Source organism: Procambarus clarkii, chromosome 7, assembly GCF_040958095.1.
Source record: "Procambarus clarkii isolate CNS0578487 chromosome 7, FALCON_Pclarkii_2.0, whole genome shotgun sequence".
In the NCBI taxonomy this organism is placed as follows: Eukaryota; Metazoa; Arthropoda; class Malacostraca; order Decapoda; family Cambaridae; genus Procambarus; species Procambarus clarkii.
The window spans coordinates 14,874,502-14,900,381 of NC_091156.1; the positions used below are offsets into that span (position 1 = coordinate 14,874,502).

Consider the following 25,880-nt stretch of genomic DNA (forward strand, 5'->3'; position numbering starts at 1 on the left):
TCTCTTCTGGACGTGTACTCTCTCTCTCTTCTGGACGTGTACTCTCTCTCTCTTCTGGACGTGTACTCTCTCTCTCTTCTGGACGTGTACTCTCTCTCTCTCTTCTGGACGTGTACTCTCTCTCTCTTCTGGACGTGTACTCTCTCTCTCTTCTGGACGTGTACTCTCTCTCTCTCTTCTGGACGTGTACTCTCTCTCTCTTCTGGACGTGTACTCTCTCTCTCTTCTGGACGTGTACTCTCTCTCTCTTCTGGACGTGTACTCTCTCTCTCTTCTGGACGTGTACTCTCTCTCTCTTCTGGACGTGTACTCTCTCTCTCTTCTGGACGTGTACTCTCTCTCTCTTCTGGACGTGTACTCTCTCTCTCTCTTCTGGACGTGTACTCTCTCTCTCTTCTGGACGTGTACTCTCTCTCTCTTCTGGACGTGTACTCTCTCTCTCTCTTCTGGACGTGTACTCTCTCTCTCTTCTGGACGTGTACTCTCTCTCTCTTCTGGACGTGTACTCTCTCTCTCTTCTGGACGTGTACTCTCTCTCTCTCTTCTGGACGTGTACTCTCTCTCTCTTCTGGACGTGTACTCTCTCTCTCTTCTGGACGTGTACTCTCTCTCTCTTCTGGACGTGTACTCTCTCTCTCTTCTGGACGTGTAGTCTCTCTCTCTTCTGGACGTGTACTCTCTCTCTCTTCTGGACGTGTACTCTCTCTCTCTTCTGGACGTGTACTCTCTCTCTCTTCTGGACGTGTACTCTCTCTCTCTTCTGGACGTGTACTCTCTCTCTCTTCTGGACGTGTACTCTCTCTCTCTTCTGGACGTGTACTCTCTCTCTCTTCTGGACGTGTACTCTCTCTCTCTTCTGGACGTGTACTCACTCTCTCTTCTGGACGTGTACTCTCTCTCTCTTCTGGACGTGTACTCTCTCTCTCTTCTGGACGTGTACTCTCTCTCTCTTCTGGACGTGTACTCTCTCTCTCTCTTCTAGACGTGTACTCTCTCTCTCTTCTGGACGTGTACTCTCTCTCTCTCTTCTAGACGTGTACTCTCTCTCTCTTCTGGACGTGTACTCTCTCTCTCTCTTCTGGACGTGTACTCTCTCTCTCTTCTAGACGTGTACTCTCTCTCTCTCTTCTGGACGTGTACTCTCTCTCTCTTCTGGACGTGTACTCTCTCTCTCTTCTGGACGTGTACTCTCTCTCTCTCTTCTGGACGTGTACTCTCTCTCTCTCTTCTGGACGTGTACTCTCTCTCTCTCTTCTGGACGTGTACTCTCTCTCTCATCTGGACGTGTACTCTCTCTCTCTTCTGGACGTGTACTCTCTCTCTTCTGGACGTGTACTCTCTCTCTCTTCTGGACGTGTACTCTCTCTCTCTTCTGGACGTGTACTCTCTCTCTCTTCTGGACGTGTACTCTCTCTCTCTTCTGGACGTGTACTCACTCTCTCTTCTGGACGTGTACTCACTCTCTCTTCTGGACGTGTACTCACTCTCTCTTCTGGACGTGTTCTCTCTCTCTCTTCTGGACGTGTTCTCTCTCTCTCTTCTGGACGTGTTCTCTCTCTCTCTTCTGGACGTGTTCTCTCTCTCTCTCTTCTGGACGTGTTCTCTCTCTCTCTCTCTCTTCTGGGCGTGTTCTCTCTCTCTCTCTTTCTTCTGGACGTGTTCTCTCTCTCTTTCTTCTGGACGTGTTCTCTCTCTCTCTCTTCTGGACGTGTTCTCTCTCTCTTCTGGACGTGTTCTCTCTCTCTCTCTTCTGGACGTGTTCTCTCTCTCTCTCTTCTGGACGTGTTCTCTCTCTCTCTCTTCTGGACGTGTTCTCTCTCTCTCTCTTCTGGACGTGTTCTCTCTCTCTCTCTCTTCTGGACGTGTTCTCTCTGTCCCACTTTACTTTCTGATTGTCGTAGAAAACACATGTAAACATTATCTATATGTATTACCCCGTGTGTCCCTAGCTGTATCCTCGTCCCCGGACCCATGGGGGACACTGGACATGTATCACACAATTGTGGCAGAGAGCTTCGTGGTGCCTGATGTATGTGTGTACCAGGCTGTGTGTGTGTGTACCAGGCTGTGTGTGTGTGTACCAGGCTGTGTGTGTGTGTGTACCAGGCTGTGTGTGTGTGTACCAGGCTGTGTATGTGTGTACCAGGCTGTGTGTGTGTGTGTAGCAGGCTGTGTGTGTGTGTGTAGCAGGCTGTGTGTGTGTGTGTAGCAGGCTGTGTGTGTGTGTAGCAGGCTGTGTGTGTGTGTAGCAGGCTGTGTGTGTGTGTAGCAGGCTGTGTGTGTGTGTGTCAGGCTGTGTGTGTGTGTACCAGGCTGTGTGTGTCCCAGGCTGTGTGTGTGTGTCCCAGGCTGTGTGTGTGTGTACCAGGCTGTGTGTGTCCCAGGCTGTGTGTGTGTGTCCCAGGCTGTGTGTGTCCCAGGCTGTGTGTGTCCCAGGCTGTGTGTGTCCCAGGCTGTGTGTGTCCCAGGCTGTGTGTGTCCCAGGCTGTGTGTGTGTACCAGGCTGTGTGTGTACCAGGCTGGCGGCCAACTACTCCCAGTTCGTGAATTGCGTATCGGAATCCAGACATTGTCTGGGGTCATGCTGCGTGAAGCAATTTCCCCAGTGACAGCCCCGTGTACAATAGTACCTAGGATCTGCCTGCTGCAGGCTTTAGCTGGGGTCTGCCTGCTGCAGGCTTTAGCTGCTGTATGAGGATATGAGTATATGAGTGAGGATATGAGATATGAGGAGGGTATGAGGAGTTCCTCATACCCCACAAGCCATGAGGTAACTCCTCATACCCTCATACTCCTTGGGGTTTACTGTTCATGCTCTGTGTTGATATGAAACATTGGTTTACTGAGAATTATATAAATTATATGTAATGTATTTCCCTTGTGTCATGATATATGATCTTATTGTATATTATTTAATAAAGGGAATATAAGAGGTAGTCCCTGAGCCTGGTCAAGATGCTGAGAGGTGAGAGCTTGAGAGAGGCAGGCTGGGGGGGGGGGGTGTCTTGGGAGAGTGGTGCCTGTGGGAGTGTCCTGGTCACTCACACGGGGGAGTGTTGCCGCAACACTGTTCACTATCACACACACACACCACCACCACACACACACACACACACACACACACACACACACACACACACACACACACACACACACACACACACACACACACACACACACACCACCACCACCACCACCCACACACCCACACACACACACACACACACACACACACACACACACACACACACACACACACACACACACCACCACCACCACCACACACACACACACACACACACACACACACACACACACACACACACACCACCACCACCACCACACACACACACACACACACACACACACACACACACACACACACACTACCACCACCACCACCACCACCACCACACACACACACACACACACACACACACACACACACACACACACACACACACACACACACACCACCACCACACACACACACACACACACACACACACACACACACACACACACACCACCAACACCACCACCACCAACACCACCACCACCACACACCAAGAACAAGCCACCACCACACACCAAGAACAAGCCACCACCACACACCAAGAACAAGCCACCACCACACACCAAGAACAAGCCACCACCACACACCAAGAACAAGCCACCACCACACACCAAGAACAAGCCACCACCACACACCAAGAACAAGCCACCACCACACACCAAGAACAAGCCACCACCACACACCAAGAACAAGCCACCACCACACACCAAGAACAAGCCACCACCACACACCAAGAACAAGCCACCACCACACACCAAGAACAAGCCACCACCACACACCAAGAACAAGCCACCACCACACACCAAGAACAAGCCACCACCACACACCAAGAACAAGCCACCACCACACACCAAGAACAAGCCACCACCACACACCAAGAACAAGCCACCACCAATAAAGAACTTCCCTGTCGTAGCACAGGTCTCCGGCGTCACTCCGCCCGCACGCTAATGTTGCAAACGCAACATTGAGAGGGAATTTAATGATCTCTGAGGCGAGGTGTGTGAGCGGGCGGGACCGCTGTCACCCTCAGCCCTCAGTCATATAGCAAATTGCTTCGGCACAATCCTCGCTAACGACCCATCAGAGAAACATTCCAGACTGCCGCTTCAGCGCCAGTCATACGGAGACATTAATTTACTAGTTCAGGCGAGGTGCTCACACAGGTGTGTGTGCACCTGGGTGTATGTGCACACACAGGTGTATGTGCACTCCTGTGTGCACCCGAGGCAGTGCATGGCTCACTCCTCAACTGAAGGGCTCGAGAAGAAAACATTCTCTTAGTCAGCATGTTAGAGTGCTCTGCTAGACTGGCAGGCAGGCAGGCGCATGTAGAAACACACAGATGCATATATTCGCGCGCACGCACGCACGCACGCAGGCACGCGCGCGCGCGCACACACACACACACACACACACACACACACACACACACACACACACACACACACACACACACACACACACACACACACACACATATGTGTGTGTGTGTGTGTGTCCCATTGTTAGAAGCGATTACCCTAGATGAAAGACTATCAGATATAGAGGTGACAGCAGAGGAGGTAATGAAACAGTTGACAACACTGGATGCAAATAAAGCTGTTGGACCAGACAAAGTATCACCGTGGATACTTAAAGAGGCAGCGCAGGCTCTCAGCGTGCCTCTGGCAATGTTCTTTAATGAGTCACTTATGTCGGGAGAATTGCCCAGTTGCTGGAAGGAGGCAAATGTCGTACCGATTTTCAAGAAAGGTGATAGGGAGGAGGCACTTAACTACAGACCCGTATCACTGACAAGCATCCCCTGCAAAATACTTGAAAGAATAATTAGGCTAAGACTTGTTGAGCACCTGGAGAGCATTGGGTTTGTAAACAAGCACCAACATGGGTTCTGGACAGGGAAATCATGCCTAACAAACCTTTTAGAATTCTATGATAAAGTAACAAGGATAAGGCAGGACAGAGAAGGCTGGGCAGACTGCATATTTCTTGACTGCCAAAAGGCCTTTGATACAGTACCGCACATGAAAATGCTATACAAACTTGAGAGGCAGGCAGGAGTAAGCGGAAAGGCCCTAGTATGGGTGAAGAACTACCTAACAGGAAGGAGCCAGAGGGTAATGGTAAGGGGCGAGAAGTTGGACTGGCGAACAGTAACAAGTGGAGTACCTCAAGGATCGGTGCTGGGACCAATCCTCTTTCTAATTTACGTAAATGATATGTTTACAGGAGTGGAATCATACATGTCATTGTTTGCGGATGACGCAAAATTAATGAGAAGAGTTGTGACAGACGAGGATTGTAGGATCCTCCAAGAGGACTTAAACAGGTTGCAGAGATGGTCAGGGAAATGGCTACTGGAGTTTAACACCAGTAAATGTAAAGTTATGGAAATGGGATCAGGTGATAGGAGACCAAAGGGAGAGTACACAATGAAGGGGAACAGCCTACCTGTAACGATTCGAGAAAGAGACCTGGGAGTGGATGTGACACCTAATCTAACTTCTGAGGCACATATAAATAGGATAACGACAGCAGCGTACTCTACACTGGCGAAAATTTGAACTTCATTCAGAAACCTAAATGAGGAGGCTTTTAGGGCGCTTTACACTGCCTACGTGAGATCCTTCTTAGAGTATGCCGCGCCATCATGGAGCCCCCACCTGAAGAAACACATAAAGAAACTGGAGAAGGTTCAGAGGTTTGCGACGAGGCTTGTCTCAGAGTTCCGAGGGATGGGATATGAAGAGCGTCTGCAGGAACTGAACCTTACGACACTAGAGAAAAGAAGGGAGAGAGGAGATATGATAGGGACATATAAAATACTCAGGGGAATTGACAAAGTGGAAATAGATGAAATGTTCACACGTAATAATAACAGAACGAGGGGACATGGGTGGAAACTGGAAACTCAGATGAGTCACAGAGATGTTAGGAAGTTTTCTTTTAGCGTGAGAGTAGTGGAAAAATGGAATGCACTTGGGGAACAGGTTGTGGAAGCAAATACTATTCATACTTTTAAAACTAGGTATGATAGGGAAATGGGACAGGAGTCATTGCTGTAAACAACCGATAGCTGGAAAGGCGGGATCCAAGAGTCAATGCTCAATCCTGCAAGCACAAATAGGAGAGTACAAATAGGTGAGTATATATACACACACACACACACACACACACACACACACACACACACACACACACACACACACACACACACACACACACACACACACACACACACACACAGCCACACACACAGCCACACACTTCACCAAACACATTAAGGATATTACTGGTCCTACTCGTCCCAGGTGGGCCTGGGGGTGGGTGTCGTGGTCCTAGGTAGGCCTGGGGGTGGATGTTGTGGTCCCAGGTGGGCCTGGGGGTGGGTGTCGTGGTCCCTGGTGGGCCTGGGGTGGGTGTCGTGGTCCCTGGTGGGCCTAGGGATGGGTGTCGTGGTTCCAGGTGGGCCTGGGAGTGGGTGTCGTGGTCTCTGGTGGACCTGGGGTGGGTGCCGTGGTCCCCAGGTGGGCCTGGGGGTGGGTGTCGTGGTCCCCAGGTGGGCCTGGGGGTGGGTGTCGTGGTCCCCAGGTGGGCCTGGGGGTGGGTGTCGTGGTCCCAGGTGGACCTGGGGGTGGGTGTCGTGGTCCCTGGTGGGCCTAGGGGTGGGTGTCGTGGTCCCTGGTGGGGCTGGGGGTGGGTGTCGTGGTCCCAGGTGGGCCTGGGGGTGGGTGTCGTGGGCCTGGGGGTGGGTGTCGTGGTCCCTGGTGGGCCTGGGGGTGGGTGTCGTGGTCCCAGGTGGACCTGGGGGTGGGTGTCGTGGTCCCTGGTGGGCCTAGGGGTGGGTGTCGTGGTCCCTGGTGGGGCTGGGGGTGGGTGTCGTGGTCCCAGGTGGGCCTGGGGGTGGGTGTCGTGGTCCCTGGTGGGCCTAGGGGTGGGTGTCGTGGTCCCTGGTGGGGCTGGGGGTCGGTGTCGTGGTCCCTGGTGGGGCTGGGGGTGGGTGTCGTGGTCCCAGGTGGGCCTGGGGGTGGGTGTCGTGGTCCCTGGTGGGCCTGGGGTGGGTGTCGTGGTCCCTGGTGGGCCTAGGGATGGGTGTCGTGGTACCAGGTGGACCTGGGGGTGGGTGTCGTGGTCCCTGGTGGAGCTGGGGTGGGTGTCCCCAGGGAGCGAGACACGAAGGTCAGATATAAACAGTGAGGAAGTCATAAGCGTAATGACAGCGACCTCCGTGTTTTGATCTCAGGGTCGCCTTAGTCCGCTCCCCGACCATCAAAGGAGATCAAACCCTTTCACTAATAAGGAAAATAACGGATTCGATGCCACCAGAGAAAATAATATTGTTTCATATTTATCGAAAAGTCTGTGTGTGTGGTGGTGTTTACCTAGTTGTATTCACCTAGTTGTGCTTGCGGGGGGTTGAGTTCTGCTCTTTCGGCCCGCCTCTCAACTGTCAATCAACTGGTGAACAGATTCTGGAGCCTATTGAGCTGTATCATATATATATTTGAAACTGTGTATGGAGTCAGCCTCCACCACATCACTGCTTAATGCATTACATTTGTTAACAAATCTGACACTGAAACAATTCTTTTTTAATGTCTCTGTGGCTCATCTAGATACTAAATTTCCACCTGTGTCCCCTTGTTCGTGTCCCACCCATGTTAAATAGTTTCTTTGCTCACCCTGTCAACTCCTCTGTGAATTTTATAGGTGGTGATCATGTCTCTCCTTACTCTTCTGTCTTCCAAGGACCTGAGATTTACCTCCCGTAGCCTTTCCTTGTAATTCATGCCTCTCAGTTCTGGGACTAGTCCGTGTAGCATACCTCGGAATCTTCTCTAACTTTGTCTTGTGTTTAACTAGGTATGGACTCCAGGCTGGAGCTGCATATTCCGGGATTGGTCTGACATACGTGGTATAAAATGTTCTAAATGATTCCTTACACAAGTTTCTAAAGGAAGTTCTTATATTGGCCAATCTAGCATATGCCACTGATGATATATTTTTGATGTGGGCCTCTGGGGACAGGTTCGGTGTGATATCAACCCCCAGATCTTTTTTTCTATTTGATTCATGCAGGATTTCACCTCCCAGATGGTATCTTGTGTTCAGCCTCCTGCTCCCTTCGCCTAATTTTATTACTTTACACTTCCCTGAGTTGAACTTTAGCAGCCATTTTCTAGACCATTCCTCCAGTTTTTCCAGGTCGTCCTGTAGTCTCTGTCTATCTTCAACGGTCTTTATTTTTCTCAAAATTTTTGCATCATCAGCAAACATTTAGAAGACTGAGTCTATATATACTCTCTGGAAGATTGTTAACATATATCAGAAACAGGATGGGTCGAAATACAAAGCCCTGTAGGACTTTGCTGGTGACATCTCGCCACTCTGATTTCGCTCCCCTCACAGTTGCTTGCTGTTTCCTGTTGCTTAGATACTCCGTTATCCACTGGAGCACTTTACCTTTTACTCCTGCCTGTTTCTCAAACTTTTCTAACAGCTTCTTTTGGGGTACTATGTCAAAATGCTTTCTGACAGTCAAAGAAAATGCAGTTTACCCATCCTTCTCTTTCTTGCCTAATTTATGTGGCCTGGTCATATAATCCTATTAAACCTACGAGGCACGATTTACCATCTCTGGACCCATGCTGGTGGTGTGTTACAAAGCTCCTTCTCTCTAGATGTTGTACGAGCTTCTTCCTCACGATATACCATCATCTTGCATGGTATACAAGTTAGGGAAACTAACCAATAGTTCAGTGCCTCTTGCCTGTCACCCTTTTTGTATATTGGGACTTCATTAGCTGTCTTCCAATTTTCCGGTAGGTCTCCTGTTTCAAGGGACCTGTTATATACCATAGAGAGTGGCACACTTAGTGCTTCTGCACCCTCTTTTCGTATCCACGGTGAGATTCGGTCAGGCCCAACAGCCTTTGTCACATTCAGCTCCAACAGATTCCTTTTGACCTCATCACTGGTGAGGTCAAATTTCTCAAAGGACACACACACACACACACACACACACACACACACACCAGTGTGTGTGTGTGTGAGAGTGTGTGTGAGTGTGTGTGTGATAACTTTTTTTCCTATTTACGAAGGAACATTTTTTTAATATATACTTTCAATGCTTTATATGTAAAACATTGTGGCAGTCTTAGATATTATATTTATTACAAATTGAATGTTTGCTATGACATAAACTTTGTCTACAATAATTCAAAGTTATTTTGATGTGGCCGAGACAAAAGCTCAGACCGCGAGATGGCAACACTTGCAATTTACATAAAAATATAACCAAAAATATATATGGGCAAAAATATGTGCTCAACATTAATTTGCAAAAACATAGTATGTGCAAAAATATATATGAACAAAAATTAATTGCTAGGCAACACAAAAAATATAAATGAAGATAATATATAATATAAATTTAATTAAATTTAGGAAACAACAAATCAATTTAAAAATATTGAAATATATATGAAATCTTCACCTGTCACTCTCTGTCCACACCTCTAACTTCCCCCACACCTGTCCCTAGCCCACACGTCCCTACACCTGTCACCAGCCCACACGTCCCAACACCTGTCCCCAGCCCACACCTCCCAACACCTGTCCCCAGCCCACACCTCCCAACACCTGTCCCCAGCCCACACCTCCCTACACCTGTCACCAGTCCACACCTCCCTACACCTGTCCCCAGTCCACACCTCCCTACACCTGTCACCAGTCCACACCTGTCCCTAACCAACACCTCCCTCACACCTGTCCCCCTCCCACACCTATCCCAAGCCCACATCTCGTCCTTCCACATCTGCCCCCTACCCATTGTGACTTTGTCTTGACTACTGTGCCAAGCAATGTCTTCAGATTAACTATGACTGATGCCTGGTTACACTGAGTCCTCGACACAAGTTGAACTTGTGTGTGTTTGGGTAGTTCCTCCGTCTTGGGGTGATACCAGAGTTGTGAGCTGTTTGGTCGTGAGAATCTAGCCATGACTGACTCCTTCATCCTCGTCATATTTACACAAAACTTACTAACAGCTGGCATAATGTTTAAAGCTTAAGGAGCGATTATAGAGTCCTTGCGGCACTTTGCGAGTATAGCAATTACCCCTTGGAGAGTCTTCGTGAAAACGCACGGTAACAGTTAACGTGGTTTAGTGAACCAACTTGCTAATGCATGTTGGGGGGGGGGAGGAGCATGCCTTTACTCACAGCTGGTGTCAGTCAAGGCTAAAGCACGTCAGAGAGACATGGGGGTGTCTGATAGTGTCAATAGTGTCTGATAGTCGGGTGTTAGTCAGCTGTCACGGGCTGCTTCCTGGGGGTGGAGGCCTGGTCGAGGACCGGGCCGCGGGGACACTAAAAAGCCCCGAAATCATCTCAAGATAACCTCAAGATATTCCCCACAGGTAAAAAGCTCACTTAACACTCAGAACCAAACCTGTCCTCCTACAAAGGACGTCGCTTTTCGCTCGTATGCGTTACCTAAGGCCAAAAATTGTCGTACTAGAAAATGAAAGCAGGTCGCGAAAGTGACGTACAGTCCCGTTCTCTGTTTTGGGTCCTCTGGTAGATTAGGAGAGGACACTTTACACTGACCGTTTTCTTAACGTTGAGGAACCTTACGAGGACGGGCTGCAGGACAACCAGTCATCAACTCGGCTTCATCAATCACTGCCGGGACTCGGCGAGACCATGCAGCATGACTGACGCTCAGGTGAGCACAATACACGCTCAATAAACCTCAATACCTCGTCAGTGGGACCAGTTATAGTTATGTATAAGTAATGCACAATAATCATTGGTTAGCTAAATGATTACGTATGTAATCATCCACCTGAGTGATGGACAGGTGGTTGGTAACAATGATTCATTGGCGGGCAACACGAGGTAGTCTGGTGATCAACTGCCTCGTTGGTGGGTGAGGCAGCTGCTGTCGTTGGTGGGTGTGAGGCAGCTGCTGTCGTTGGTGGGTGAGGCAGCTGCTGTCGTTGGTGGGTGACGCAGCTGCTGTCGTTGGTGGGTGAGGCAGCTGCTGTCGTTGGTGGGTGTGAGGCAGCTGCTGTCGTTGGTGGGTGTGAGGCAGCTGCTGTCGTTGGTGGGTGTGAGGCAGCTGCTGTCGTTGGTGGGTGTGAGGCAGCTGCTGTCGTTGGTGGGTGTGAGGCAGCTGCTGTCGTTGGTGGGTGTGAGGCAGCTGCTGTCGTTGGTGGGTGTGAGGCAGCTGCTGTCGTTGGTGGGTGTGAGGCAGCTGCTGTCGTTGGTGGGTGTGAGGCAGCTGCTGTCGTTGGTGGGTGTGAGGCAGCTGCTGTCGTTGGTGGGTGTGAGGCAGCTGCTGTCGTTGGTGGGTGTGAGGCAGCTGCTGTCGTTGGTGGGTGTGAGGCAGCTGCTGTCGTTGGTGGGTGTGAGGCAGCTGCTGTCGTTGGTGGGTGTGAGGCAGCTGCTGTCGTTGGTGGGTGAGGCAGCTGCTGTCGTTGGTGGGTGAGGCAGCTGCTGTCGTTGGCAGACAACGCACGTCTCATGATCTTGCCACTACACAAACATCAACAACACGAAGCGGAATTCTCGTTCCCTCGACAACTAATATCGCAGCAGACGCGCGGACAAGAGGGCGGCGACGCTTGACTGCGGTGTGATGGTGGGCTGGAAATCTTCTAGGCTTCTAACGTCAGTGATGACTTAAATGACCATTGATCACGTCCAACACTGTGGGAGACGGTCTCCCTCGCCACCTCGCGAAGATCCTTAAGTAACTTGATAACTTAGTTTATAATTTCAGGGTCGTGATTCCGGGAGTCCACGAGAGGAATATGGTAGTATCTTCATATATAACTTGATGTTTACGTTTGGTGGCATGATGAATTATCTATTTGGCCTAATAGACAACACTCGACCACCTATCTGCCTTGTGCAGCGCTCTGTTACACAATGATCTGAGTCGTTCTCCTGGCTGTTGTTGCTGTTATAGATTCAGTTACTCGGATCAAGCTCCAAGTAGCACAGGCTATGGTGAGCCCGTAACTTACCTGGCACAGGAGCGGGGCAAGTAGCACGGGCTATGGTGTCCCGTAGTGGACTCACCTGGCACAGGAGCGGTGCTGTTCTTTTCCTGGCCGAAGCCTGAAGACTATATATCTTTGTCTTACAATGAGCCAATCACATGACGGCATTTTTGCCAGCTTCCTGGCTTATGGCTGGTGATAGGCTCATCCCGGTGACGTAGGCAGTGATGTCATTGAAACGTCACCGATTTCTATTTACAATAACTGACCTGACGTGTTGACCTTCTCACCAAGGGCCAGATTCACGAAAGCACTTACGCAAGCACTTACGAACCTGTACATCTTTTCTTAATCTTTGGCGGCTTTGTTTCCCATTATTAAACAGTTAATGAGCTCCGAAGCACCAGGAGGCTGTTTATAACAATATCAGCCGTTGTTTGGGAAGTTTTCATGCTTGTAAACTGTTTAATAATTGGAAACAAAGCCTCCAAAGATTAAGAAAAGATGTACAGGTTCGTAAGTGCATGCGTAACTGCTTTCGTGAATCTGGCCCCAGACGTGTTGACGTTTCTCGCCTGTGTCTGGGAAGGGACGGTTATCTTGAGATGATTTCGGGGCTTTAGTGTCCCCGCGGCCCGGTCCTCGACCAGGGGCCAGATTCAGGAAAGCACAGTGTTATGATCTCAGCCTGTAGGAGAAACGAGTCTCCCCTTTGAGAGTTATTCAGCAAGCCTGACCTAACCAGAAGGTCTAAGAAATATAGAGGTGATAACATATATGTAAAATAGCTGGTTGGATGTGATAAACAATTTGAGATTATGGGCAGTAAAGAAGAAAACAGATAAATGACTGACTAGGAGATGTGGACATTTTGCTGGAGGCGTGAGGCTCGCTTCTGGAGGGCTTTGACTCACTTGAGGCCAGACATCGTTGGGGGAAAGCCGCGCTCCGTTGAGCTCCCGCCAGAAGGGAACCCCTAGTGATATATCTCGAAGAGAAGAGAAGTATGCAGATGTGCCAGCTGTAGAATCGAGCTGGGAACGTTGTGGTGTCAAGTCCTGGTCGACGAAGTGTTTATTAAACCGCCCAGAGGCATTATTGTGGGCCGTGGCAGCGCCCTGACCAAGCTTCGTCAGAGGGAGGAGCGCCCTCGACTAGACAATCTGTGGTAAGCACGATATAAGCCAGTTCATAGTGATTGCTTGTAGTTGGTCGTGTGCCCAGCGACAGTAGCAATGTTTATTGATAAGTTAGACATGTTTTGATAAGGCAGATAGCCTAAAATAAGAGAGTGGAGAGGGAGGAACACGGAGCGACGTCCGTCCTCTCTGAGCGCTGGCAGGCAACTGAGGGAGCCAGCTCTTCAGTTGGTGAAGGACCCTCCCTGAGTGAGGAGGCCCACCAGGCGAGGTGGAGTATGGACCCGCCCAAAACGGGGGAGTCCACTCTCACAGTATGTAGAGGACAGATAGAGGTTGGAGGCAAACATATTGTGTGATTATTTTTTGTTTGTGTTAAAGGGGAAACATTTTTATTGGAGTGTCGATGGGTTGCAGGTTTGTCTTTGGGGAAGAAGTTGCTGAGAACTTCGAAGCCAGCACAGATGAAGTAGTTGATGAGACTCCAAGGTAGTGGAGCAGAGGACCTCGAGCTGTGAGGAGAAGCAGTGAAGCGGAGTGTCACGTGCTTCTGTAGAGGTGGTGAAGCACCATAGTTGCTCAAGGAAACTTCATGGTGTAGCAGCCAAGAGAGCTGTGGAGGACCCTAGCAGTAGGGTGAAGCACCGTAGTTGCTCAAGGAAACTTCATGATAGCAGCCTGGAGGAGCTGCAGAGGATCCTGGTAGTGAAGCCCGGAAGAACCTAAAGATATCAGGGTAGTGAACTTCCAGAGGTGGAAGGGAAGTTCTGGTGGATTACTTGTAGGGAGTTGATAGTGTTTGGTTGTCATTAGCGTGCAAGACGCAGTGAGAGGTGAGTGATCGTTTGCATTCTTATGTCAAGGAGTGTTTTATACTGAAGTTTAGAGTTGCAGGCGTAGGCTGGATTGCCTACAGATGTACGTGTTCTAGGACTGATAGTGATCGATTGATCATTGTTGTGTATCAAGGAACATTTATGCTGATATGTTATTGCATTCACATGCTGATTTTCATTGTACACATTTATAGATATATATATATATATATATATTCTCTTGCTGATGGTGCAACAGTGTATGTAGACTTGATCTACTTGAGGAGGTTGATAGTATCAGGTGGTGAATCAGAAGATAGGATTCCACTTGGTAAACTGATAATAGAGTTCAGATGGTGTTGGAGTGCAACCTGATTGTAATAGTATAGAGTATAGGATTCATTATTATTATATGTGTGTATGTATTGTGTATGTGCTTTGTCCAGTAAATGTATCCCAATTTGCTGGTGTTTGCCCTTGTCCTAGTGAGGCTTCCCAGGAGGTAATAAAGGAGGAGAGAGAGAGAGAAAGAACCAAGAACCACTGCTGTGGACAGGGTAAAAGGTAATACTAATAAGTCAAAAGGGGATTGAGGAGATCATATCACCTAAGGAGAGAGTGGGGAGTCACAGCGGCTCGAGTGGGTGTGTGCACGTGACAACGAGGCTGAGTGTTGGAGCCGCATCCCCTAAACGTGTGACGTTGAGGCCCTCTCCAAGAGCCAGAAGCGCCTAGTGTGATCTCCTAGTGAAGTGTAAGCACTCTACCGAGTTGTGGGTTGGGTTGTCCGTAGAGAAGGATCAACGACGACAACACCAACCAACCCACACTATAATACTTACGCAAGCACTTACGAACCTGTACATCTTTTCTCAATCTTTGGCGGTTTTATTTCCAATTATTAAACAGTTAATGAGCTACAAAGCACCAGGAGGCTGTTTATAACAATAACAACAGTTGAATGGGAAGTTTTCATGCTTGTAAACTGTTTAATAAATGTAACCAAAGCCGTCAAAGATTGAGGAAAGATGTACAGGTTCGTAAGTGCTTGCGTAACTGCTTCGTGAATCTGGCTCCAGGCCTCCACCCCCAGGAAGCAGCCCGTGACAGCTGACTAACACCCAGGTACCTATTTTACTACTAGGTAACAGGGGCATAGGGTGAAAGAAACTCTGCCCATTGTTTCTCGCCGGCGCCTGGGATCGAACCCAGGACCACAGGATCACAAGTCCAGCGTGCTGTCCGCTCGGCCGACCGACACCGCAGCTTCCAGCGTCTTACCACAGCTACCTGACGCGTCTCGTAGTGTCTCACTCATGTCCTGAGCTAAACTCTCAATGGGTTACATAAAGGTGATTATGTAATCCTCACTCTCGTGGCATCTTGACTGCCAGACACGCTTGTTCTGATTGGTTATTACAGATTACTGGACATAATGAGTGCCTGGCGGGTGGCACTCAAGGCCGGACACACCGTGTGAGAGATCTATATGCCACTTTAAACACCTGTGGAAATCTACATTTTCACACCAACAGTTTTTCCACGCTATCCTTCTTCCCTTCCCATCCCCACCACACACCTGTCCTTTGTCCACACTTCCCCAAACTACTCCAACACCTGTCCCACACTTCCCACCTCTTCCCCGTCCACACCTTCCCCACACCATCCCTCCCACTCCTCCACCCGCACACCACCCCTCCCCCACACATCCCCCACACCTCCTCCCACACCTTCCCCACACCATCCCTCCCCCCCCCAACACTACCCCTCCCACACCTACCCCCACACCTTCCCACACCATCCCTCCCCCCCCACCCTACCCCTCCTACACATCCCCCACACCACCTCCCCCACACCACCTCCCCCACACCTACCCCCACACCTACCCCCACACCACCTCCCCCACACCTACCCCCACACCTACCCCCACACCACCTCCCCCACACCTACCCCCACACCTCCCCCACACCACCTAGACATGACCAAGGCCAAGATTAACAAAGCCTTGAGGGATCTCCTGACAAAACCTGTTCATCTCTCCTCAATAATGGTGACATTGTTTACATATATTACAAGTCTACGAGGCTCCACACTTCCCAACCCTACGTTATTATTGTTATAAATAACCTCGTTAAACCTCGGGAGTTCATCAATTGTTTAATAAATGTAACCAAGCAGCCATGTTTGAGGAGAGATGCACAGGTTTCGCAAATGGTTAAGCGTTTAATGCATCCTGGTCTCGGTATATTTCTTGTAGTTCGATATTATTAACAATTATCATATTGTTATATTTTACCAGCCCCGGTATATTTCAGCGCCAAGAGGCACCAACTCTAACACCATAACTCTAACTCCCAGGTACCTATTTACTGCTAGGTGAACAGGTGCATCAGGGTGAAAAGAACTCTGCCCACTTCCGGCCCCGCTAGGAATTGAACCCGGGGCCATTAGGACTATGACCCCTAAGCGCTATCTACTCAGCCGCGAGGCCCCATAAATGTGTACTCACCTAACCTAATTGTACTCGCCTAATTGTGCTTGCGGGGGTTGAGCTCTGGCTCTTTGGTCCCGCCTCTCAACCGTCAATAAACAGGTATGCAGGTTCCTGATCAACAGGTGTACAGGTTCCTGAGGGTGTGTGCGCGCGTGCGTGCGTGCGTGCGTGCATGCGTGCGTGCGCGTTCGTGCGTGCGTGAGCTAGTGCGTGAGCGTATATGTGAGTGTGTGTGAGTGTGACACAGGATAAGCCGGGATTTTTGCCGGGGTAATCCTGTGTCCCGCAGGGGTGTGAGGCAGGAAACTCTGCCCCTTTGACATACAACACACTCGCCAGCTTTTGCGTTCTCAGATCTCGAAGGAACCGCCCAGGAATAACTTGCTCGAGGCAGCGGCGTTGGCTTAAAAGTTCGCCTTGTGTCATATACAGTATTTTATTTCACTAAATTTCACCAATACATAACTTGCAGAAGCTCAGGTTTACGCTGAGAGGCAGCAATTCGTACTTAGGCCAAGTCCATTCCAGCCAGCGCTCGACCCCACAGACGCGTTCATCATTTTTTTCATGCTGTTTATCCAAAACAGGAATTTTCTCAAATATAAAGTAACATTTTTAAATATTAGCATTCTGTGCATATTTAGGCACTTGTTAGGTTAGGTTGGTTAGGTTAGGTTAGGTTAGGTTGGTTAGGTTAGGTTAGGTTAGGTTAGGTTAGGTTAGGTTGGTTAGGTTAGGTTAGGTTAGGTTAGGTTAGGTTAGGTTAGGTTGGTTAGGTTAGGTTAGGATAGATGTTTAGATTCTGCTGGCGCAACCCATCCTCGACTCAAGTCCATTACATTCAGCGGTCGACCCCACAGACGCATTCATCAATTTTAGGTTGCTGTTCATTCAAAACAGGAATTTTCTCAAACATGAATTAATGTTATAATATATTAGCATATTGTGCATATATAGGCATAGGTTAGGTTAGGTGTTTAAGTTCTGTTGGCGATTATTTGTTTGTAGTACGTGGGTGAAGCATTTACAGCGTTGTGATTCGATCAAAATTCGTCAGTGAAGCACTTGTTCCGGAAGTGTTCGAACGTCATCAGTTGTGAGTCGTGTTTAAATCGTTTTTCATTCATAAACACCTGGGGGTTTGCCGGTGCATGGAATCACTTTTGGATCTTTGTTTGGAGGACGGGCTGGGGGCTGTACAGCCCGTCCTCCAAACAAAGATCAAAAGTTCATTCCATTTACCCGCCAAACCCCCTCCCCCCCCCCCCACCCCCGTGTTTATGAATGAAAAACGGTTTACACACGACTCAACTGATGACATTCGAACACTTCCGGAACAAGTGTTTCACTGACGAATTTTGTTCGAACCACAACGCTGTAAAATGCTTCACCCACGTACTACAAATTCAAATAATCGCCAACAGAATCTAAGCTCCTAACCTAACCTTCGCCTAACTTTACATAGAAATTTAATATATAATAATATTAATATATAAATGAAAAACTTATTTTCAATACAAAATTCGTTGAAATTGATCAATGCGTCTTGGGAAACGGCCGCCGCTTCAACAAGCCTGGCCTGAGGACAGGCTGTTTTCGGCTGTGAGCGAATAGACAGCTGAGAAACTTGGTGGCAATTCAACACACGCGTGGTTATGACTGTTGCCAACAGAGGTCTCTGGCGGTCAACTGCCTGCACTTAAGTATATTAGAAGTTTTCAGTTTTATATAAATACCGAGTGACATATACACTGCGAGTTCACTTTTGCTCTAAATTTATGTTGAGACTTTCAGGTAAACCTTCTGGTTAGTAAGGTAGTGGTTATCACCTTCCGGCTGTTGAAAGGTCTTGCACCATACACCAGGCCCTCAGTACCCTCTCTGCTGTCATGGTAAGAGCACGTCAATTAACCTTTCGTCATTCGCCCTCGACGATAGTGCTAGACAATAGCGTTGACAAACTGGCCTCACTTGCCTGAAGGTTGAGAAATATCAAAGAATCGAAGATAGGCAACAGTTGGGAAAGCGAGGGGTGAGGAAAGAGCAGTTGACCCGAGCCTGTGTATGACCTGTGACCTACTCCCACCTTGCTCCAAGCCTGTCTCGCCGATGCTTGCTGTAGTACCCCGATAACCTCTATTTTTCTGTAATGCATCACGACCAACGAAATGTCGTCCAGCAGGTGATGTTAATGGGGCCGCCTCGGTGTTTGGCGCGTATTTTAGAAGTGAGAAGCGTACGCCTAGTAACAATACAGCAGCTCTCGTCTCCTTTACCACCACGCCCCCTGTGTACGCATCTACGCATCTGCTGTGACTCCACTTGGACCGTCTGTGCTACCTAGGTCACCATGAACGCCTTCTAGGGGCCCCCACCTACGCCTGTGACTCCACCTGGACCGTCTGTGCAACCTAGGTCACCATGTACGCCTTCTAGGGGCCCCACCTACGCCTGTGACTCCACCTGGACCGTCTGTGCTACCTAGGTCACCATGTACGCCTTCTAGGGGCCCCACCTACGCCTGTGACTCCACCTGGACCGTCTGTGCTATCTTAGTCACCATCTACACCTTCTGGGGCCCCATCACAGTGACTGTTCAGTCCGGGAAACCTATGGTATGCAGATGTTCAAGACTGGATACGAGCCAGACCAGTTATATGGTGCCTCAGCTGCTCCAGCAACACAGCCATATGTACACAAGTGAACATTATAAGTGTCGTGCAGTGTCGTGAATTTTAAGTCGTTTACGAACGCAGCAAATAACAAACAAGTGCCATATTTTACATACATCAAAAAGTGAACATTATTCAAATAAAAATTCAAAAGAGTGTCCGGGCTGCCTGTACTCAACTAGTTGTTCTTTGGGGGGGGGGGTTGGGCTTAGGCTCTGAGGCCCCGCCTCTCGACTGTCAATCAACCGGTGGGACTTCATGCGTCTTGCCATCCACTGCTGACATCTGCCACGGTGAGTACCACTTGTTATGATTCTGCTCTTGGCTCAGCATGCGACTCTGCCGTGACCATTTCTTCCCGATCTGCTGCGCCTTTGTTCTAGGTGGTAATAATCCTAGAGGAAGCTGGGTGGGGTCAGGGTGTGTGTGAGATTATGGCGTTGAAGACCGTTTCTCATGTGAGACTGGAGGGCGCAGGTTCCCGCCAAATGACAAGGCGACGTCTGAACCGTCTAGACGCGAGTTAGGTGCTGTCGTCTCGGTTGCGTGTCGTCTCGGTTGCGTGTCGTCTCGGTTGCGTGTCGTCTCGGTTGCGTGTCGTCTCGGTTGCGTGTCGTCTCGGTTGCGTGTCGTCTCGGTTGCGTGTCGTCTCGGTTGCGTGTCGTCACGCGGGGTCAGCAGCTGTAACCCTGGGGAGTGGACGCCCGATCTCGACCAAGAAGGCAGGAGAGGTGAGGCCTCCCGCAAGCCCACCGGGCGCCCCTTGACCACTCGCCGGTTTCGAACTGGACCACGAAACTAAGAGCGAGATATTGGTATGAATGCTATTTGCTTGTGACGAACTCTCAATACTTCTCAAAGCCACCAGAACATTTTTTTCTTAATAATTTCGGCGTGAGAAGCCGACTACTGGTATACGCTTCTTGTCAGGTGAATAATATGACATCAGTATTGAGTGATGACAAGGCCATTATTGATCCAAGGTAATGGCTGCCATAAGCCCACATGTCTGTTTCCGACCTTTGATTAATTTCTGGATATATTTCACGCCAGCATAATGATCTTCGTGACTACCTACACTATTGATTAGGAATGGGAGCCGAGTGATCGCTCCACTGAATAATTTCTCACGGAGAAATATTGGCAGTGCAAGCTATTTAATTCTGGAAGTGTATAGATTACTTTGATGATTCTCATTGCATTATTAATGGTAAATATCTTTATATTTACCTGTGCACGATTAGTATAACCGAGCACAGCAACCAAAAAGAGACGATATACTTGCGCATGTTGATGTCGGAGCGAGGGGGGGGGGGGACAGTTAGCCAGCGGTCTGCTATTGACGATTTTAGTTGAACTACATACATTATTGTGAATGTCAATTTAGAGCTGTTCTGCCTGATATACAATTGGCTGATTAATTGTTCAGGTTTTATTAGTAAATGTCGTGTATAGTTTCATGGAATCATTATCTGCTCCTTGTGCACTTTTGGGAGGGATGATTTAAAGCTCCTGACAGTTCATTTAATAACGTATCTTGAGGTTATCTTGAGATGATTTCGGGGCTTTTAGTGTCCCCGCGGCCCGGTCCTCGACCAGGCCTCCACCCCAAGGAAGCAGCGCGTGACAGCTGACTAACACCCTGGTACCTATTTTACTGCTAGGTAACAGGGGCATAGGGTGAAAGAAACTCTGCCCATTGTTTTTCGCCGGCGCCTGGGATCGAACCCAGGACCACAGGATCACAAGCACAGCGTGCTGTCCGCTCGGCCGACCGGCTCCCGTAGAGAGCGTAGGTCTAGACTTTGAAACATTAGACCAAAGAAATTAGTGGAAAGATGCTAGAGGACGCCAGAGACATTGAGTTGATTGTAGTGAGACAGGTGAAGTCAGTGCAAGAGTTGCAACAGGACAAATTGGCCAATTATTCTCACGCCTTAACGGAAGTGAGAATAAATGAGAACTTTTTATCGGCCACTCCAGACCGACAACCAGAGCGCCACTCCATAGTCTCCCGAGACTGATGGATGCCAACTTCTAACGGGAAGTTGCAGTTCCTAGATTAAAGGTATTGCAGGTCCAGGCGTCCCTCTAAACACACTTAAGTCGTTTGGGTGCTCTGTTGTTGCTGTTATAGATTCAGCTACTCGGAACAAGTTCCAAGTAGCACGGGCTATGGTGAGCCCGTAACTTACCTGACACAGGAGCGGGGCAAATAGCACGAGCTACGGTGAGCCCGTAGTGGACTTACGTGGCACAGGAGCGGTGCCGTCTGCCCGTTTGGGTGCTCGTTGTGAGGGCCTAATATTGGTGTTTGGGGGGGATGGGGTGAGGAGGCTGAGGTGAGGCGACCACCTCGCACCACTGTCTACACCCGATATTCCAGGCGGGGAGTTTACACCAAGGTGACTTGGTCCCTTCCTTACTAATTGCTTTGCCCCTTGGTGTAGCTTAGCTAACAACACCCCCTTCCCCCTCCCCCCTTCCAATACAAATTCTCCTCTCATTCTGTGGCGTCTTTTTTTCTTTTTATTATAAAAGACAGAAATACAATATAAAATAAGGCACAGAAGCACCCAATCCGAAACAGAACACGCACAGACACAAACAACCCAACCCGGGGACATAGTAACAAGGCAGTACACATAAATGACAGAAACATGAATGAAAAACGGAGGAACACGGGGAAAACAAAGGAACAACATAAAACAGAAAACATACCATCTAAACACAACAGAAACACCTGGGAACTAGTTCAATAATATTTCTCAGGCAACAGACTCTTAGGATATTTCTGACAGTACGCATGTCACACATCCCAGGCATCCTGCGACGGGGAACAACCTCACTCGAGCGACGCGGGCGACGCATATACTCTGCAACCTCGACAACGAGGTTGCAGAGACACCTACACCTTCCACGACACGTAGTGCAGGCGATGGCCCGACACTCTCACACACCGGATCAACAACAACTTCCGGGGCCACAGCAGTTAACAGACGTGACGCACATGTCGTAGAACCCGCCTCAACAGGCGGAGCAGCAGACAGGCAATCAGGCACAGCACCCACTCCGTCCTCAGAAGCAGCCAAAGTCAACAGGGGCGTAAAATCCTCTTCACGAAAAATATGCTCCCTGCCAGTTGCTCCCACGTCGCACGCTGCAGCCGGATGATCCCCGTGACTACACCTGTAACAGGTGCTCGGTTGCCCTCGATACAGGCAACGGAGCGTGTAACCCAACAAGGACACGGATGACGGAACACTACTCTTCAGTGACATCGTCAGGGTGCGGGAACCGTCAAGCATCCCAGGACAGTGCCCGGCAAGTACCTTGTTCCAACGAATACTTAACACAGTACCAAACCGGCCAAAACAAGTAGTTAAGAGATCGTCCCGAGACTCGAAAGGGGCACCTCGCACCGCCACATACGTCAAGGCGACACTGAGGCTCACCACTTCAACGGAACCGGCGGCATCAGGGAGAGGGTAAACACGCCCCTCACACCGCCCGAGAAGTGCCTGAAAGGCAGCCTGATGGTGAAACTTGACCACATATCCTGAAGCAGCTGGACGCCCACCAATTCCGACAACTGCACATGTAGAACATCCACCAGGGCAACACCAACCAACATGTGATCCACCGTCACCGTAAAAGCCAGACGAGCCGACGAGGTCCTCTTCACTGGAGGCCGACAAGTCTTCATGGCAACTCTATTCTGTGGTGTCGATGTTTGGGCGCTATGACCAAGTGAAGCAGGTGGTGTGTAATATATTATTGAATTTTTTCATTAAAATTTTATTTTTCTCAACACTCGCTAAAATCAATGTGTATGTGTTTGTTTTAATTTTTGGATGAAATCTAATTTCATAATCGTATTTTTTTTTTGGGGGGGGGGTGGCTTGGGAACATAACAGTAAATTTTAAACAACATCGCGGTACAGTGACGGTACCTGGTAAACAACATCGCGGTACAGTGACGGTACCTGGTAAACAACATCGCGGTACAGTGACGGTACCTGGTAAACAACATCGCGGTACAGTGACGGTACCTGGTAAACAACATCGCGGTACAGTGACGGTACCTGGTAAACAACATCGCGGTACAGTGACGGTACCTGGTAAACAACATCGCGGTACAGTGACGGTACCTGGTAAACAACATCGCGGTACAGTGACGGTACCTGGTAAACAACATCGCGGTACAGTGACGGTACCTGGTAAACAACATCGCGGTACAGTGACGGTACCTGGTAAACAACATCGCGGTACAGTGACGGTACCTGGTAAACAACATCGCGGTACAGTGACGGTACCTGGTAAACTCTGGCTTTCTAAAGCCAGAATACAATAAAGTTGGGTTATCAACCTGTCTTATTATATATTAGTATTTTCGAGACAAAATCCCTAACGAACAAAACACGGCGCACTATGAAGCACAGCAGCTCACACACGACCAAGGTGTCTATGAGTGGGTCGGTTAAGCAGCTCCCCCCCCCCCCCTTTTTCCTCCCCCCACCCTGGTCGAAGACCGGGTCGCGGGGGACGCTAAGCCCCGGAAGCATCTCAAGGTAACCTCAAGGTAAGGTAACCCTCAACAAAGGCCAAATGCTCATTAATCCACCATTCAAACCAGCTCTTTATGAATGAAAAACATTTTACATACGACGGTCAATTTAATTGATAACGTATGAACTTATGTAGAACAGTGCTTCGTTGACGTCTTCTGCTCGAATCCCGAAATGCTTCAGCCCGTCCTCGTCAACAAATACCAAATCCTCGTTCAGTTAGGTTAGGTCCGTTAAGCTAGGTTAACGCGTTTTAGTACATCACATTTTGTCGGTTGTGGCCACTCAGTAGGACATGGTGAGAGGCAGATCGCTCCGACAACCCCTGGTGAGGATTTATATTTTCATCTGTGAAAGAGATGAGTGGGAATGACGGGTCGCGATTCGAACTCGGGGACACGGTCGTGAACATTCTCGCGTGATGCGGCCGTTTTTCCCAACTCATCATTTTCTCCTTAATTTCATACGAACGAATTATTTTTGGAAATTTGTTGATAAAAGTGTACACGCGAGGCGCCCTTAAACTAAATAGTTGGCTCACTCTCCCGGGCACACAACAGAGTCTGGGCATGGGCACCCACACTCCCGGCACACAACAGCGAGTCTGGGCATGGGCACTCACACTCCCGGGCATACAACAGCGAGTCGGGGCATGGGCACCCACACTCCCGGCACACAACAGCGAGTCTGGGCATGGGCACTCACTCCCGGGCATACAACAGCGAGTCTGGGCATGGGGACCCACACTCCCGGGCATAGAACAGCGAGTCTGGGCATGGGCACTCACTCCCGGGCACACAACAGTGAGGCTGGGCATGGGGCACCCACACTCCCAGGCACACAACAGTGAGGCTGGGCATGGGGCACCCACACTCCCAGGCACACAACAGCGAGTCTGGGCATGGGCACCCATACTCCCGGGCACACAACAGAGTCTGGGCATGGGCACCCATACTCCCGGGCACACAACAGAGTCTGGGCACGGGCACCCACACTCCCGGGCACACAACAGCGAGTCTGGGCATGGGCACCCACACTCCCGGGCACACAACAGCGAGTCTGGGCATGGGCACCCATACTCCCGGGCACACAACAGCGAGTCTGGGCATGGGCACCCACACTCCCGGGCACACAACAGCGAGTCTGGGCATGGGCACCCACACTCCCAGGCACACAACAGAGTCTGGGCATGGGCACCCACACTCCCAGGCACACAACAGTGAGGCTGGGCATGGGCACCCACACTCCCAGGCACACAACAGTGAGGCTGGGCATGGGCACTCACTCCCGGGCACACAACAGTGAGGCTGGGCATGGGGCACCCACACTCCCGGGCATACAACAGTGAGGCTGGGCATGGGGCACCCACACTCCCGGGCACACAACAGTGAGGCTGGGCATGGGGCACCCACACTCCCGGGCACACAACAGTGAGGCTGGGCATGGGGCACCCACACTCCCAGGCACACAACAGTGAGGCTGGGCATGGGGCACCCACACTCCCAGGCACACAACAGTGAGGCTGGGCATGGGGCACCCACACTCCCAGGCACACAACAGTGAGGCTGGGCATGGGGCACCCACCCCGCTTCGTGAGTCCTGGCGGCTAAACACGACTGATAACTTCGCCGCTGAAATATGAATTCATTCTTCGTAGTGGAGGAAAGTTTTCGTGTTTACGGAGTGATAACGAGACACGTTGAGGGGGGATGTGGGGACTGCTGGCGCCTCCAGGAACCCCCATAGCCACCCCCCAGTACCTTGATTCTGCTTTGTTCATTAGTACTTCTCTGGGTCCCTGAGGGGACGAAAGGGGAGGCATTAACGGGACGAGATCAGGGACACAGCACGGTACGTCAGGGAACAATGGAATAGTAACAAGGAATGAAAATTTACGAAAAAGGAGTTCTGAATAATATTGAAAGGAACGGGAGGCAAAAGAACGTGGGAATAACAGAACCGGCGGAAAGGAGCAAATACTAGCAGTATGAGCATATACAAATACTATTGCGAAAGGGACAAAAGTTGACCTCGGGAGTTCCCTCGCGGTGAAGCGCGAATCATTGCGATCGTGATCTTCTGAAATCCAAGGGTGTGAACATC

General features: G+C 49.8%; 1 protein-coding gene and 1 long non-coding RNA gene across 4 annotated transcripts in view; one reads left to right on the top strand and one right to left on the bottom strand.

Moving 5' to 3' along the window:
• Nucleotides 1–25,880, bottom strand: part of LOC123761457 (cell adhesion molecule Dscam2) — a 335,111-nt gene that overhangs the window by 256,312 nt on the left and 52,919 nt on the right. The gene's annotated exons all lie outside the window — the stretch shown is intronic.
• LOC138356756 (uncharacterized) overlaps nt 18,421–25,880 on the top strand; it is a 100,273-nt gene continuing 92,813 nt past the window's right edge. Inside the window, exon 1 of the long non-coding RNA XR_011224636.1 lies at nt 18,421–19,502. This is a non-coding gene — a long non-coding RNA (uncharacterized lncRNA). The remainder of the gene's footprint in view (nt 19,503–25,880) is intronic.